Source organism: Chlamydotis macqueenii, chromosome 1, assembly GCF_036417535.1.
Source record: "Chlamydotis macqueenii isolate bChlMac1 chromosome 1, bChlMac1.mat, whole genome shotgun sequence".
NCBI classification, from domain to species: domain Eukaryota; kingdom Metazoa; phylum Chordata; class Aves; order Otidiformes; family Otididae; genus Chlamydotis; species Chlamydotis macqueenii.
This window is the reverse complement of record NC_141556.1, coordinates 88,756,655-88,769,867: the sequence shown is the minus strand read 5'-3', so window position 1 is coordinate 88,769,867 and position 13,213 is coordinate 88,756,655.

The following is a 13,213-nucleotide window of genomic DNA, read 5'->3' as shown; positions in this document are numbered from 1 at the left end:
CCGGCCGGAGAAGGTGAGTAAAGGCGAGGGCGGGCAGCCTTTCGCTCCGCGGCCTGCTTGTACAGCCCCACGGCTAGCGGTAGCCCAGGTGACTACTGCAATAGGTATGTCGGCCCGAGCAGCGCCCAGTGTCCCATGTGGGCTGACCCACCGCCTCTCTCAGCGTCCCCGGCGCAGCCCCTCCTTAGCTTCTTGCTCTCTCCCTTGCGAGAGCTGCGCTCGATTTTGCCGGATCCGCTTCCTCAGTTCCGAAAGCCAAAAGCTCTGCTCTCCCGCCAGCACCGGTTTCTCCCCCAGCCCGCAGCGAAGTGCCAGGCGCTTCTGGAAAGGGTTGTTTGTGGAAAGGCGTGTGGCCGTGCAGGTTTTGTCTCTTTATGCACTTCTGTTTACCTCATTATCTGACTGCCAGGCCCCAGCATGAACAGCGCTAATTTTTTGCTCCTGCCCGTTCCCAAACCTGCAGAGCCGCGGACGAGACACAGGCTTGTTCCGAATTGGAGCGGAGAGTTTTGTGCAGCCCCGTTTGGCGCTCTGTGCCGCACAGCACTGGCGTAAACGCATGGACCAGTAAGTTCCCCAGCCTGGTAAGAGCATCCGGTTTGCGGCCACTGGTTCTGGCAGCAGCTCCCACTCCCTTTCACTAGATTTGACTGACGTCCCAGATGAGAAAGTGGGGAAACTCTAGTAGGACAACTTCACTCCCTTTTCCCATCCTCTTCTGAGGGAGAGCAGAGAGATGCTCTCTTCCCCAGGGAGCCTAATGTGCCGCCCTCTGGAAATTGTTTTCCAGCCTGGGCGCTGATGGCCAACAAAGGCAGAGGTGAGTCCTGGACCTGGAGCTGCTGGTGGGGCTCAGGGTCACGTCTGGAGCAGGTGAAGGAGCTGGGAGCCTTCTTACTGCCACATTCAAAGGAGAATGAAAAAGCCCCTTGGAAAGCCTTGAGAGAGCAAGGCCCGGCCCTGGTGGCCAGTGGTCTAAAAGCTGGAGGCCCTAACATGGATTAAATCTGTATTTTGGCGCTGGAAGCAGTACCTCAATTTGCAGAGGCTCCGAGCATCTGCAGCTCACAGTGGCTGTGATGAAGGTCCTCCATATCTCCAGAGCTCTGGAAATCCAATCGCTATTAAAACATGCAGGCTCTTAGACTGGACTTACCAATCTTGGTCTCCGCCTCTGTAAAACCAGGATCATAAACCGAAGCATCTCACAGCAGAGAGGGAGGGGAGAGGAGCGGGAACTTGGCTGTTTGCACAGAAACAGGAGCTCGGTGCTTTATTTCTGGTTCCTCCCAATGCTAACAGAAAGCGCTCATGTTGCCCACCTGACTCACGCCTATTACTAAGACCCTTGTGAACGGCAATAACAAGACATTGCCGTTTTGTGCATGCTTCGGTTTTGCTCCTGGCTTTAGCTCTCAAAAAAATCAAAGCTCTGGGGGTATCGACATTTCCACAGCAACTGCTACAGATGCATGCATGTGCGTCACCTCTCGTTCCTCTCCCAGCAGAAGTGGGACCGTGACCTCAACCTGGCGAGCTCCACAGCCATCCAAGGGCTGGGGTGCCCCTCTGCTTGTCCCTTGGTGTTGTTGAACAGCACGTAGCTGCAGCCAGGATCTTAAGGACACCAGGAAAATGCCCAAGTGTTTTGCTTTTGGAGGCAGGAAAGCATGTGCTGCCCTACGGGAACACATCAAGGAAGGATTCGTGCTGCTGGGCAGGCAGGAACAGCGCAGGTGAGGGCAGAAAACTCATCATTAAGGTGAGTTGCCTTATTACGTCTGCAGGGATGAGGCCCCTTTCATCCCAAAGGACCCCTCTGTGCCTAGAGAGCAGAGTGTAACCCCGTGTTGGGAACGTGTTGCGCCATGCCAGGGTATGACTGGAGTCCAGCAGCAGTGTGGCTCAGCCCAAGGCTGGCTCCTAGGAAGGGAAAGCAAAAGCTGAGCTCGGTTGAAATTGCCGCAGGAAGTGGGATGTATTTTTCTCCATCTGTTTCCCACAGCTTGACTTGGGCTCAATTTCCATTCTTTTTAAATATCTTGTTGAAATGTTAGACTGTAGACCCAGGTGGGTTTGGTGTCTGTCACAACACTGCTCGACAGAAAGGATAAACCACCTGCTTACAGCTCTTCATTGCTCCTCCAGCTCTTCATCCCCAGGACCTCCTTCATCCTTCCTCCCTGCCTGGAACTATTTACATGTTATGCCCACTGGGCCCATCCTGGGAGTTGCGTCCGCCTGAGACACAGCACCTCCTTTTGGAGGTATGCCCATGTCCTTTGCTCGAAGGTGCATTGAACAATGTTTTTACATTTACTTCGAGTTTACTGTTGAAAAACAAGGGCCTCGAGCTGATTTTTGTGGAGTCAGACCACCTACTCGCCAATTGTTAGCAGTAACACCTCTCTTCTCGGGTGTCAGCCCATTTAATGCATATGCATTGTCCATCCTCAAGAGCTCACATTCAGCTGGAGCGTCGGACAGCACAACATCAAAACCAGCCTCTATTTTAACTATGGCTTTTGCTCATCTGCTAAATTCTTCTTAAGCAACTCACTTTTCAGTCAAATTTCACTAAATTTGTCTCAGTTTTCTTCGGTATGAACTGCAATTTGTATTTTCTTCAGTTTGGGCAAAGTTAGTCTCTCTGAAAATCCAAATTCCTATATGGCTACCTACAATTGTTCACACTGATTGCGATCAGGCAACTAACTGCTGATAGCTCAACGACGAATGCTTCTTCACCCATCACCATGAAATCTGAAAGGGAGACAGCGCGTGCTGGATAGATGCATCCTCTGCTGGGAAATTATCCTCCAGCACACTTAGAAACTCTCATGAGACTTGGCTGTGGCCTGCAGGCAATCCCCATAGATGTGTCCTAGAATTAAATCCTCTATGCAAATACAGTTTTCTTTTCACACGTTGCAAATAAGCCTGTAGAGAGACATCCGTCCCGGGCCTCGTTTGATGAGGGAGTCAGTTATACACGCAGGCATGCTCAGGGTACTCCCTCTTGGGCTTTACTAATTATCGCACTGATCTACATACAGTCTGCTTCGAGTTACCCCTCATTCTAAAACAGGTAATGTTGCCATTAGCATAAAGCACCACCCTTATCTCTTTCACTCGCTCTCTCCTTTCTCATCACACGGTAGCCAGCAGTTGTAACATCTCTGCTGAAGAAAGCATCTGCCCAGACTTAGGCAATAACAGTTTTGTCCAATTTATTCTTATACATGAGATTTTTTAACTTTTTCCTCTTAGTGACAAAGTTTCCTTTTCTGGAATTTAAATAACTGATTATTTTCTTCATTTCACATACCCGCTTAGTCCATGGTCCCTTGAGTTTAGATTGCTGAAGCTCTTGTCCGTTTCAAGGTTCTCTTTGCAGGGTTCATTGAAAATATCCTGCCTTTTCCAGACCATTTCCAGGCCATGAGGCTGGGCGCTGGACTTTGGACAGACAGGTCATTCCGTAGCATCCCTCCATCCCCCCAGACCAGGGCTCAGTGCCCCACACAACACAGCCTTTCAACAAATACCAGCCACTAGTTAGACCTCCAGAAACTTCTATCCTCTCCTCCAGCTCACAGGAACAGTACCTTTGAGATGACGACTTGGACTTTCTTCTCCTTTTCTGAGGTTCCTATTCCCACACTATCCTGTTGGCTTTGTGATCCTTCCTAAATGGTCTTTTCCTAACTCCTCTTCATTCTCCTTAATGGAAGCTGCCCATTATAACTGATTGCTTTGTTAAGCCAACTGGGGACATGCGTGGACCACTCTTGCAAGTTGAGCCAAAGAGCTGCACTTGGGGAGGTTCTCCCATGCTTGCTCTATCCCTCCCAATACATCCCGGAAGACTGTCCATTCAGATGGTCAAATCTCTGCCAGAAGTTACATGCAGCTGAAGACAGAAGTATGGGCCTCTTCACAGTCCCTTTCAAACCTATTTTCTATGCTTCCATGAGCTGCTTTAGGATGGCTTTGTAACTCACTCCTGCTACTGCAAATTATGAGGCCAGCTGGTGCGGCTCCATCCAGGGCAAGTGGGGAAAAAAAAAAAAAGCTTTATTTGTAATATACAGCCCTGCATCTTCCTAGATTTGAAATAATCTCTCAGAAAGACAATCTTACGATCTTTGTATGATTGATGGGGACCTCACTGTTGCTTGGTAGACAAGCTGAGATCTTAGGAGTGAGTTGGGTGAAGACAGGAATAGGAAAAAGTGGGGAGAACCAGAGGAATCTAAGGAAAGACTTTAAGAATATGGTTGAAGAAAAGCACCTGCTACTGGCATGAGACCCACATTCCCTGGTAAGCACAAGCTATGGCACTTAGAACATGTCTAAATCAGGAACGTCAGCTCCAGCGTGGTTTCCACCAAGGTCAGAACTGAAGGTCACTCCCAGCAGTGAAAACTGGTTTGCTAGCAAAGTCCTGGCTCTTACACAAAATAAGGCTGATCTGAACTTCACCTGCTAGGGGGTCAGAGAGACAGAGAAGGCTTGGACCTCAGATATGACCTCCTTCCAGCCATCATTTGGCTAGTTCCTCGTAAGAAATGAGCTGGTCCTCGCTGGCAGCAGAGAGGCTGCTGTACTTTAACTCTCCTTGATCTTTTCTTCACCACCCGTTAAGCAGAATGACAGGGTGCTAAAAACTCTCTGTGAAGGCTTTCTGCACCCCGCCAGCAGCAATGCTGGATGGGGATCAGCCCACCTGAAGATGGGGCAGGGGGACTGCCGTGAAAGCAGGGCAGCCGGATGGAGCAAATCCTCCATCGGATGTGGGAGGGAGGTTGCCAACCCTTTGTAAGTTGGTTTCCCACACGCTTTATAATTATTATTTTTCTGGGATGGCGTCAAGAGGAAAACATGAGGTTATGAATTAGCTACCGTGTCAATGAAAAGGGAGCCAAGGTAGGGTTTCTGAGAAAGCAGGCAACTGACCCTACACCGCAATGTGTAGCCAGTGTGTAAGGAAATCAAGGGAGGCTGTGAGTAAGCCTTCTGGTGGAGGAGCTCTCCAGCTCTGGCAAACAAGGGTGTTCATATAGATTTGGTCCCAGGACTCTAAGACAAACTATTGCCTCATCTTTGATGAGATCTTCTCCAACCTGGTAGGACCATTCCCATTTTTAGAGTGATATCCTAGGGGAACGAGGCTTGTCCAGTGCACATGTGTGCCTGCCCAGCATCCCCTCTTCACTGACAATTTTTAAACCTTCTGGCAAATTGCAACAAATATAACAGTGGGCTGGGTCTCTCAAACTATTAAGTTTCTGCAAGTTCCAGGGGCTGGTCAGAGGAGAGAGAAACCTGGTGAATCGTTCCCTCTCCCACTCCTGTGGGGGCAAGGAGCATGTGCACAGCTTTTATGAGACATTGGCAAATCCCTCTCACAGGGATGGGATCAGGCCGAATCACGCCTTATGGAAAATCAGAGGGTCTGCTGGCAGAAAGAGACAGCATCCTTGACCTAGCTCCCCACAGAATGTTGTGTTTTCTTTACCATAATATAGAAAATATGGGAAAAAAAAAAAACAGAAAGAACCACACAGTTTTCTGCTTGTTGCTTTTCCTACTTGTATTTTCCATTGGAAACTTGGTTTTCATCAGTCCCCATTTTTGGTGAATGAATGACTAATGTCATCCAAGATTAGATGGTGCTTCAGCGAAAGACCATGCCTGGGTGCCACACCAACACTTCGGAGTGACTGCAGTGGACAGAGCTCCCAAAGGACCAGCTGGGTTCGCCCAAGTGCATGCTGACACAGGATACCAGAAGTTTAGCTAATTTTAGGTAAGTGACTGGTCATGCCCGCTGCAGCCAATAAGCCTGCCCGCTCCTTCCTTTCATACTGAGTCTCAGTGGAGGATTTTTATTAAAGGCTTAGCATGACCTGGAACCCAGGGGAAGCTTTCAGCCTCTTTGATGCTAATCTGAACCACCAAACCTTTCAAGGTTCACTTAGTGCTGCTAGCAACACCCAACCCCAGCAGTGATTAGTGGTCTCCTGGGAGGTATCTCAGCCTCTTAGGATTTGACAGGGAAACAATAAAGTCTCCAGTAGAGCTGAGTTTCAGCTGTGCCCATCTGCTAAATAACAGGTGGTAAATGATAGTTTCCTTCAATTGTAGCAGTTCGTGACTACTCATGAAGTCATATAGTGATCTCACCTCAGTTATTCACCACACTCTTTCTTCTCCCTGGCACAGTAAAGATGTTTTTCTTTCTAACAACAGAGAACTGAAACAAAAACAAACCCCTTTCTATTAATGCAGATCTAATGCACATCCAATGCACAACAGAAGCATCTCTTGTTTCTGGCTCTAGCTGCCCCATCTGAAGCATTTTCCTTATAAGAGTTGGAAAGACAGGCCACCACCTTCCTTTTAAGATGGTCCCTTGTCACAATGGGGGTCTGGGAATTCTCTCCCTGCCTGCTAAGCACTCTGCTGTCAGGCAAGGACTGTAAATCCCCTTTTCCAGATCCTAACAGTCAAAGGAAACCCTTACTCACGGCAGTCCTTAAAGACAAAAACCAAGGGTCCGGGCTGTACCCGAGGCTGACAATCAGATGGAGCAGAGGGTGTTGGTGGGAGATGTTCACTGCTCAATATTTGCTCTTGAGGCTAGTGGGAGAATGTCAAGCTCCCGTTGGTTGGAAGAGACCTTTAAAAGCCATCTAGTCCAAACCCCCTGGAAGGAGGAGGGACATCTCCAACCAGATCAAGTTGCTCAGAGCCCTGTCCAGCCTGGACTTGAATGTTTCTAGGGATGGGGCATCCATTGCCTCTCCGGGCAACCTGTTCCAGTGCCTGACCACCCTCATTGTAAAAAATTTTTCCTGATGTCCAGTCTGAATCTACCTCCCTCTATTTTAAAACCATTAGCCCTCGTCCTATGGCAACAGGCCCTGCTGAAGAGTTTCTCCCCGTCTTTCCTGTAGGCCCCCTTTAGGTACCAGAAGGCCACTATAAGGTCTCCCTGGAGCCTCCTCTTCTCTAAACAGCCCCAACTCTCTCAGCCTGTCCTCATAGAAGAGGTGCTCCAACCCTCTGACCATCTTTGTGGCCTTCCTCTGGACCCACTCCAACAGCTCCACGTCCTTCTTATGTTGGGGGCTCCAGAGCTGGACATCCATCAGAGCCGGCCCTTGGGTGAATGGGCTATCCTGAAGCAGAGGCCAGCAGGCTGCATACTTACCCATCGCCGCTGGGACACCTACGGTGTGCTGGGTGTCAGTGGTGGAAGAAGGTGTTTCCTCCTATTAGGAGGAAAAAGAGGAGGCAAGAAGAAGTAAGGATAGAAGGAAGAAAGGCGACCAACCACTTGCACAAACACTGTGGAAAAGCACATCCATGCAAGTGGGGATCCTTGTCAGAGTGGACATATGTGCTGGCTGCCAGAGAAGGGACTGCAATGTGAGGAATGGAAGGGAAAAGGAGTACAGTGGGGTTGGTGGGTTCTCTCTTATGCAAAAGAGAGAACAACAAGAGAAGAAAGGGGTGCTGTGTGGAGGCAAATGGGAGTAAAGATAGGCCAGTAAGACTGAAAAGATGAATCAATTTGCCAAATCAATGCAAAGTATCGACTTTCACAAGGAGAGCACTGTTGACTTCACTGTTTACTTCAGAGACAAGGGCAGAATGGGTCATGAGAAACAGGCTCAGGAAATAGAAGCTACCACCATCCAACGTTTTGGTATCTGTAATCAAGAAAAATTTAGTAAACTTGAGTTCAAGGAAGGAACCAGGGGCATGGTGGGAAGGTTAAAAGAGGACCAGTATCTCTGAAGGAACTGACACGTGCCTGGCAGCAAATATTTCCAAGAAATCTGCCAAGTCAGGAGAAGACCAGTATGTCCAAATAGCAGCAAATACAGGAATGGTGAGCAGCATGGAGAGTTAATGGCAGCTGAAGGGAGCGTTGCTGTGGAGTTCCCCCACACCCAGCTTATAATGTTCATTTACAACATCAACGCAAGATGCCAGACAATGAACTTACATGGTGGGGAGGACAAGCACATCCTGCAGAAAGAATAAGTTGAGCTTCAGGACTTGAGTAACAGTAGTTGAACAACATTAAACACTGCTGTTTGTAAGGTGCGTGCTTTAAGATAGGCCACAACTTTGCTGTAAGCCAGGAGTTTGTCAGCTGAAGGTAACAGAGAAAGTGGAGCAGGAGGTGGAGTGATGACTGAGACATAACAAGGCAAGTGCAAGCCTGGCATGCAAGGAACCAGTTGTTTCTTACTCTTTGTAAAAGCTGGCACAAATAGATTTTAAAAGAAGCAGAACTACTGTTTCAGACACGACTTGGTAACAGCTTTCTGTGGATGCACCCAATTTAACAACCGCATAAGTACATCTTATCCTTGATCTGGATGTATTTAGATCAATGCCCATTTTACACCTAAAATACAAGTCCTATGATAGATTTTTCCACTTTCCATTCTTCTATTTTAAAGTTATTTTGAGTCAAGGACGTGTACTTCAAAAATCATAGATCTCTAGCACAGAATTTTTTAACTAAGCTTTGAAGCACTTTGATAAATAAGCTCACCGCTTTGTTGCCGCTAAGAAACTCAAAGCAATGACTGCAGATTGCTCTACCCCAACATTTAGAAATCGAGATGGGAAAATCTTTTACAACCCACAACAGTTTTTTCTTGCTGTCATTTAAAAGCGTTATAATCACAGACTTCATAGAGCAACACGTACCAGCTCTGACATTGTGAATTCCTCAGTCTCTCTCCGAAGGTTTTGAAAGCCATTCATCATGGGCTGTTTTAAAAATAAAAGAAACACACCTGTCTTTTCTTAAAAAAAAAAAAAAAGCCTTTGAAAAAGTTTATGACTAGATGTTTACCAATGAAATTTGCACAGAGAAGACACTTATTACTGAATAAAAGATCATGAAGATGAGGCATTTGTCAGTTTTTTTTCACTCTGGAGAATTATGAAAAAAGTTAGCGACAAAAGCAACAGGACTCTCAAGTCTGAAAAGGTTGCTTCTGTAAAAGGAAAGGGGAGAGGAGAAGAGAAGGTCATTGCTGAAATGGTTGAGCTGCCATGTAAAATTCAACAGTCAGGTGGAAACCTCTCAGGTCTGGGATGTTCAGGCATGTTATGACCAGGAGAAAACACGGGCAACAGTGGATTTTTTTATCACTCTAACCAGGAGTGCCTGCATTGACGTCTTCTCGTAAAACACCAACTCAGCTTCTGCAATTGTTAGTTTAAACCCAAGGGTGCACCACGTTTCTGGGAAGTAGCCTTGGGAAAATACATTATCCTGGCACACGGAGCAGTAGCTGAAGATGACTGGAACAATATTTTCAAAGGCCATTTCAGCCTTGCTGTTGCCAGGCCATTACTCTGGACTTCAGGAATTAATGCACTACATGAACAACATTACCAAGGACTCACGCCCACCTCCTGTGGTTGCCTGGATCAAAACTACAACTGTTACAGTTGTCTGAAGAGCCTTTGGAAGGATGAAAAGGTTTTTCATTGATGAAGAACCAGCCATCATCTTAAGGATTTTGCGAGTCATGATAACCATGAATTTCCTCACTATCCCAGATATTACTGGAGGATTAATCTGTCAGTGCATTAATATGATCAATGTGAAATAACTATTTGGGAGGCATGTTTCCATATTTCTAGCTTGCTACATCCCCATCCATGGAAAAAGCACCGTGTTACCTTTGCACATGATGAAGTATGTTCTGCCTCTATCCATAGGCCCTCTATCACACCACCTTTGATATTTAAGTAATGTCAGACCAGAGCAGATATGCCTTGTTTTATCATGTCAAAATATCATTAGGCTTCACCTTTGTCCCCAGAAAGCTGGGGACAACACTGTGGTGGTTTAAAAAAAGCATCAGGTGAGACTTACCCCCTTAATAGACACTTGTGATGTAAGGGATGGCATAGAAGGCATATTCCATAAATTAATTAAAAAGCTACAGCTTGTTTGAAGAGGGATTGCAGTTCAGAAAATCCCATTAAAGAGGATGTTCCCTCCACACTCACCTGTTACAGAAGCCACCTTCAGACTCCATGACGAATGGCACAGATCATCACCTTGCATTGAACTTTCGCCAAGAGACCACAAAGGATGTTTGAAGGTGTTCTCTGTTGGGAGACCCTTGGTTCAGAAGCTGTTACTGGGTCTAAGGAGTTATCCTGGGGTCTGTGTTCGTTCAACCATAAGAGGAACCCCACAAAACTTAGGTAACTGGTAGCATGACACAGCAGTGACACTTTTGCCACCTGTTTTCAATACGCTTACCAAAGGCAGTCACCTTGGAGGGGCAGGTCCACAACTCTGGGAGTAGAGGCCCTGTGACAACCCAGAGCAGAAGGATGCAGCCACTGGGAAACCTCTTCAAGAGAAGACCTTTTTGATGTAAAAGCGCAACTGCATAATGGCAAAGGCACCTGCCATTTCCTAAGCTAAAAGGCACCTCACATGAGCCTCTCCCGTTTTCATGTGCGCCACCCAGCCAGGGCTGTGCCACCCCTGGACCACGCAGGGACGTGCGCTTTTAACATCCTTCCTAGCAGCCCAGCCAGCTCTCAGGAGAGCTTGGACAGCCACCCACACCATCAACAGTAATTACAGTAACTCCTCCTCCCCTTGCACATGGAAGACAAACCCCACTAATCCCCTGCTGTGCAAGCGGCATCGCATAGGGGCATTTACCTGCAACCGGTGAGGGTAAATAGGCACAAGCTCAGGCTCCTCCTTGCTGCGGAAACACGCTGGCCCTGGGAGAGGCTCTGCCTGCCTTTGCCCTCTTTCCTGGGGGGAATTCTTTAGCCACAATCCCCTGCTTGAAGTGGGGAACACAGGAGGAGAAATACACCCCATTAAGTCTTTGCCAGCCACTGTTAACGTAGGCCAAATTTATAGCAATCAACCAGAGCAGATACATACTTTTAAACTCCACATGAATAAGATAAGATGCCCACAGCCCTTTATCAAGAGATGAAGAAGCGAACGAGATGCTCCTGAACATGCTTCACAGCAGTTGTCTTCCTTGTGGCCCACAGCTGTAGAGACCTCAGAGTGCAGGGACGAAAATGCTCATTGCTGTGACAAGCCTGGCATGTGCCAGCTGGTAGCATTCAATCAAGGAAAGTTTTTTGCCCCCTAAGGCGGTACTTCTCCCCTTCACATACAGATCAAACAAAATTTTCTTTCCTAAAAGCACTACAAAATGTTTCTAGGCAGGATGCCTGGATGGCTGTACTCGGGACCAGGGACGAGCCACAGCCAGGCACCCAGGCTTTTGGGGTGGGCTTTCCCTGCAAACCATGGCAAAGGGTCATCTCTGAACAGGTTTTCAAAGTGCAAGGCAACCCAGATGGGGTTGCAAGTTGTGAAAAGACCAACATAAAGTTTCAGACATTCCTGGACCATTTCAAAACGTGTTTCGACGAGCCCAGTCACATGGGGCTTTTTGCAAGGCCTTTTATGATTATATCTCCCAGTAGAAGACTCACGACTGCTTTAAAGAAAGAAAAACAAAGAAAAAAGATGCAATTTAACTCCAAATATCTGAAGAGAGTAACTAGGGAACCCAACTTTGGAAAACACACTGCGGTGTTTATTTGAAGATAAAAACCACTGCTGCAAACCACTCAGGTTTGATTTTGATCATAAAGGGTGTTTGGTTATATAAAAGCAAGGGATGTTTTAAAGTCTTCCAGCAGGTCCCTTTCTGCAGCGCTGTGCACAACAGAAACAAAGCGCCAGGTTCAGCTGGTGCTTTCACCAGCCCTCTCCACTTGCGGGAATGTTTTAGGAACAGGGGGTTGAGTTCAGGGACCCCCACGGGCCCTCCGACCGAGAGCAGGGCAGTATACAGGGAAACAAAGTACTGCCCTGAGCGGCTCAGAGGGATCCTCTGCCAAGGACGTACGAGAGTCACAGTGATCTGTTTACCTGATGCAAAGGACCTTCTCCAAAGGCCAGACTTGTCCCACTTCCAAAAAAATACCTGGCATATTTGAAGCAGAAGGGTATTGTTAAGGGAAATATAAGATCCCTTACTTCTAGTGTCCAGCTTCTGCATCCACGCTCCTCTGCCAGCTTGGTGAAGGCTTGTTCAGTGTCATCCTGCTCACAGGCAGAATCCATTAAGTCACCTACACCAACCGCATGGCTGTTTGTTCCTGAGGAGCAGTTGGGCTGCCCTCCCCAGCATTAATAAAACAGCATTTGCAAAGCAAGGCTTTGGAGAGAAACCACATGATGTTGTCTGGCACAAAGGACAACATTTGCTCAGTACTACGCATGTTTGTTATAAAGTCACATTTACTGTGGATGCCAGGGCCCTCAGGAATTACAGAAAAACATTTTTCCACAATAGCATTTTCCATTCCCATCCATTTTCAAAGCCCTAAGGCTAAAATACACTCTTCCAGGGACAGCCCCCAAAAACAATCCCACACCTTTCATACGGGTCCTTTCACCAGCAGCAGATGTTTGTGTCCTTGCTTATGTAAAGGGTGACATACCGACCTGCTGGGCTTCAGCTTGTGACCCCCAGCCCCACCCAAACTATCATCCAGATGAAGTGTTTGTTTGCCCTCCCAGCTTACCAGTTCATCAGCGTCTGTGTCACGGCACAGGCAAGGACTTTGTAATACTCCTGGTCTGTCACGTTCCCTTACATGAGCAATGATGCAGCTTGGTGAAATCATCCATTTGCCAACACTCCAGCAATGATCTTCAGAGATGTGTACATGGCAGCCAGCTTTGCAGGGCTTTGACACTCTCATCAAAGTGTAATATTTAGGATATATGTGCAACTTGTTAGTCAGTACTGACTTCAGGTCCTGCTTTTTCCACAGAGTCAAGAAGGGGTTACAGACAGGGCGTTTGGACAACACCCTGAAGACACATTAATCCTTTGCCAGTCTGATAGCAAGCTTTGAGCTGCCACCAGTAAGGCCCAGGCCAGGACAAAGAGAAGAGTCCTGGGTGTTCCCTTGGTGACCAGTTCTTGAACTGACACCAGACAAGCTGCACCCTCACCTCGCCACAAAAAGACCAGTTGGAAGCAGGACTTGGGCTCTTCTAGGGATTACCTTCCCCTTCATCCTGAAAGCACTTGGCTGCTGTTAAACCTTCTCGTCAAAACTCTCCACTTTGCTGACTGGTGAGAGAGGAGATCATGGC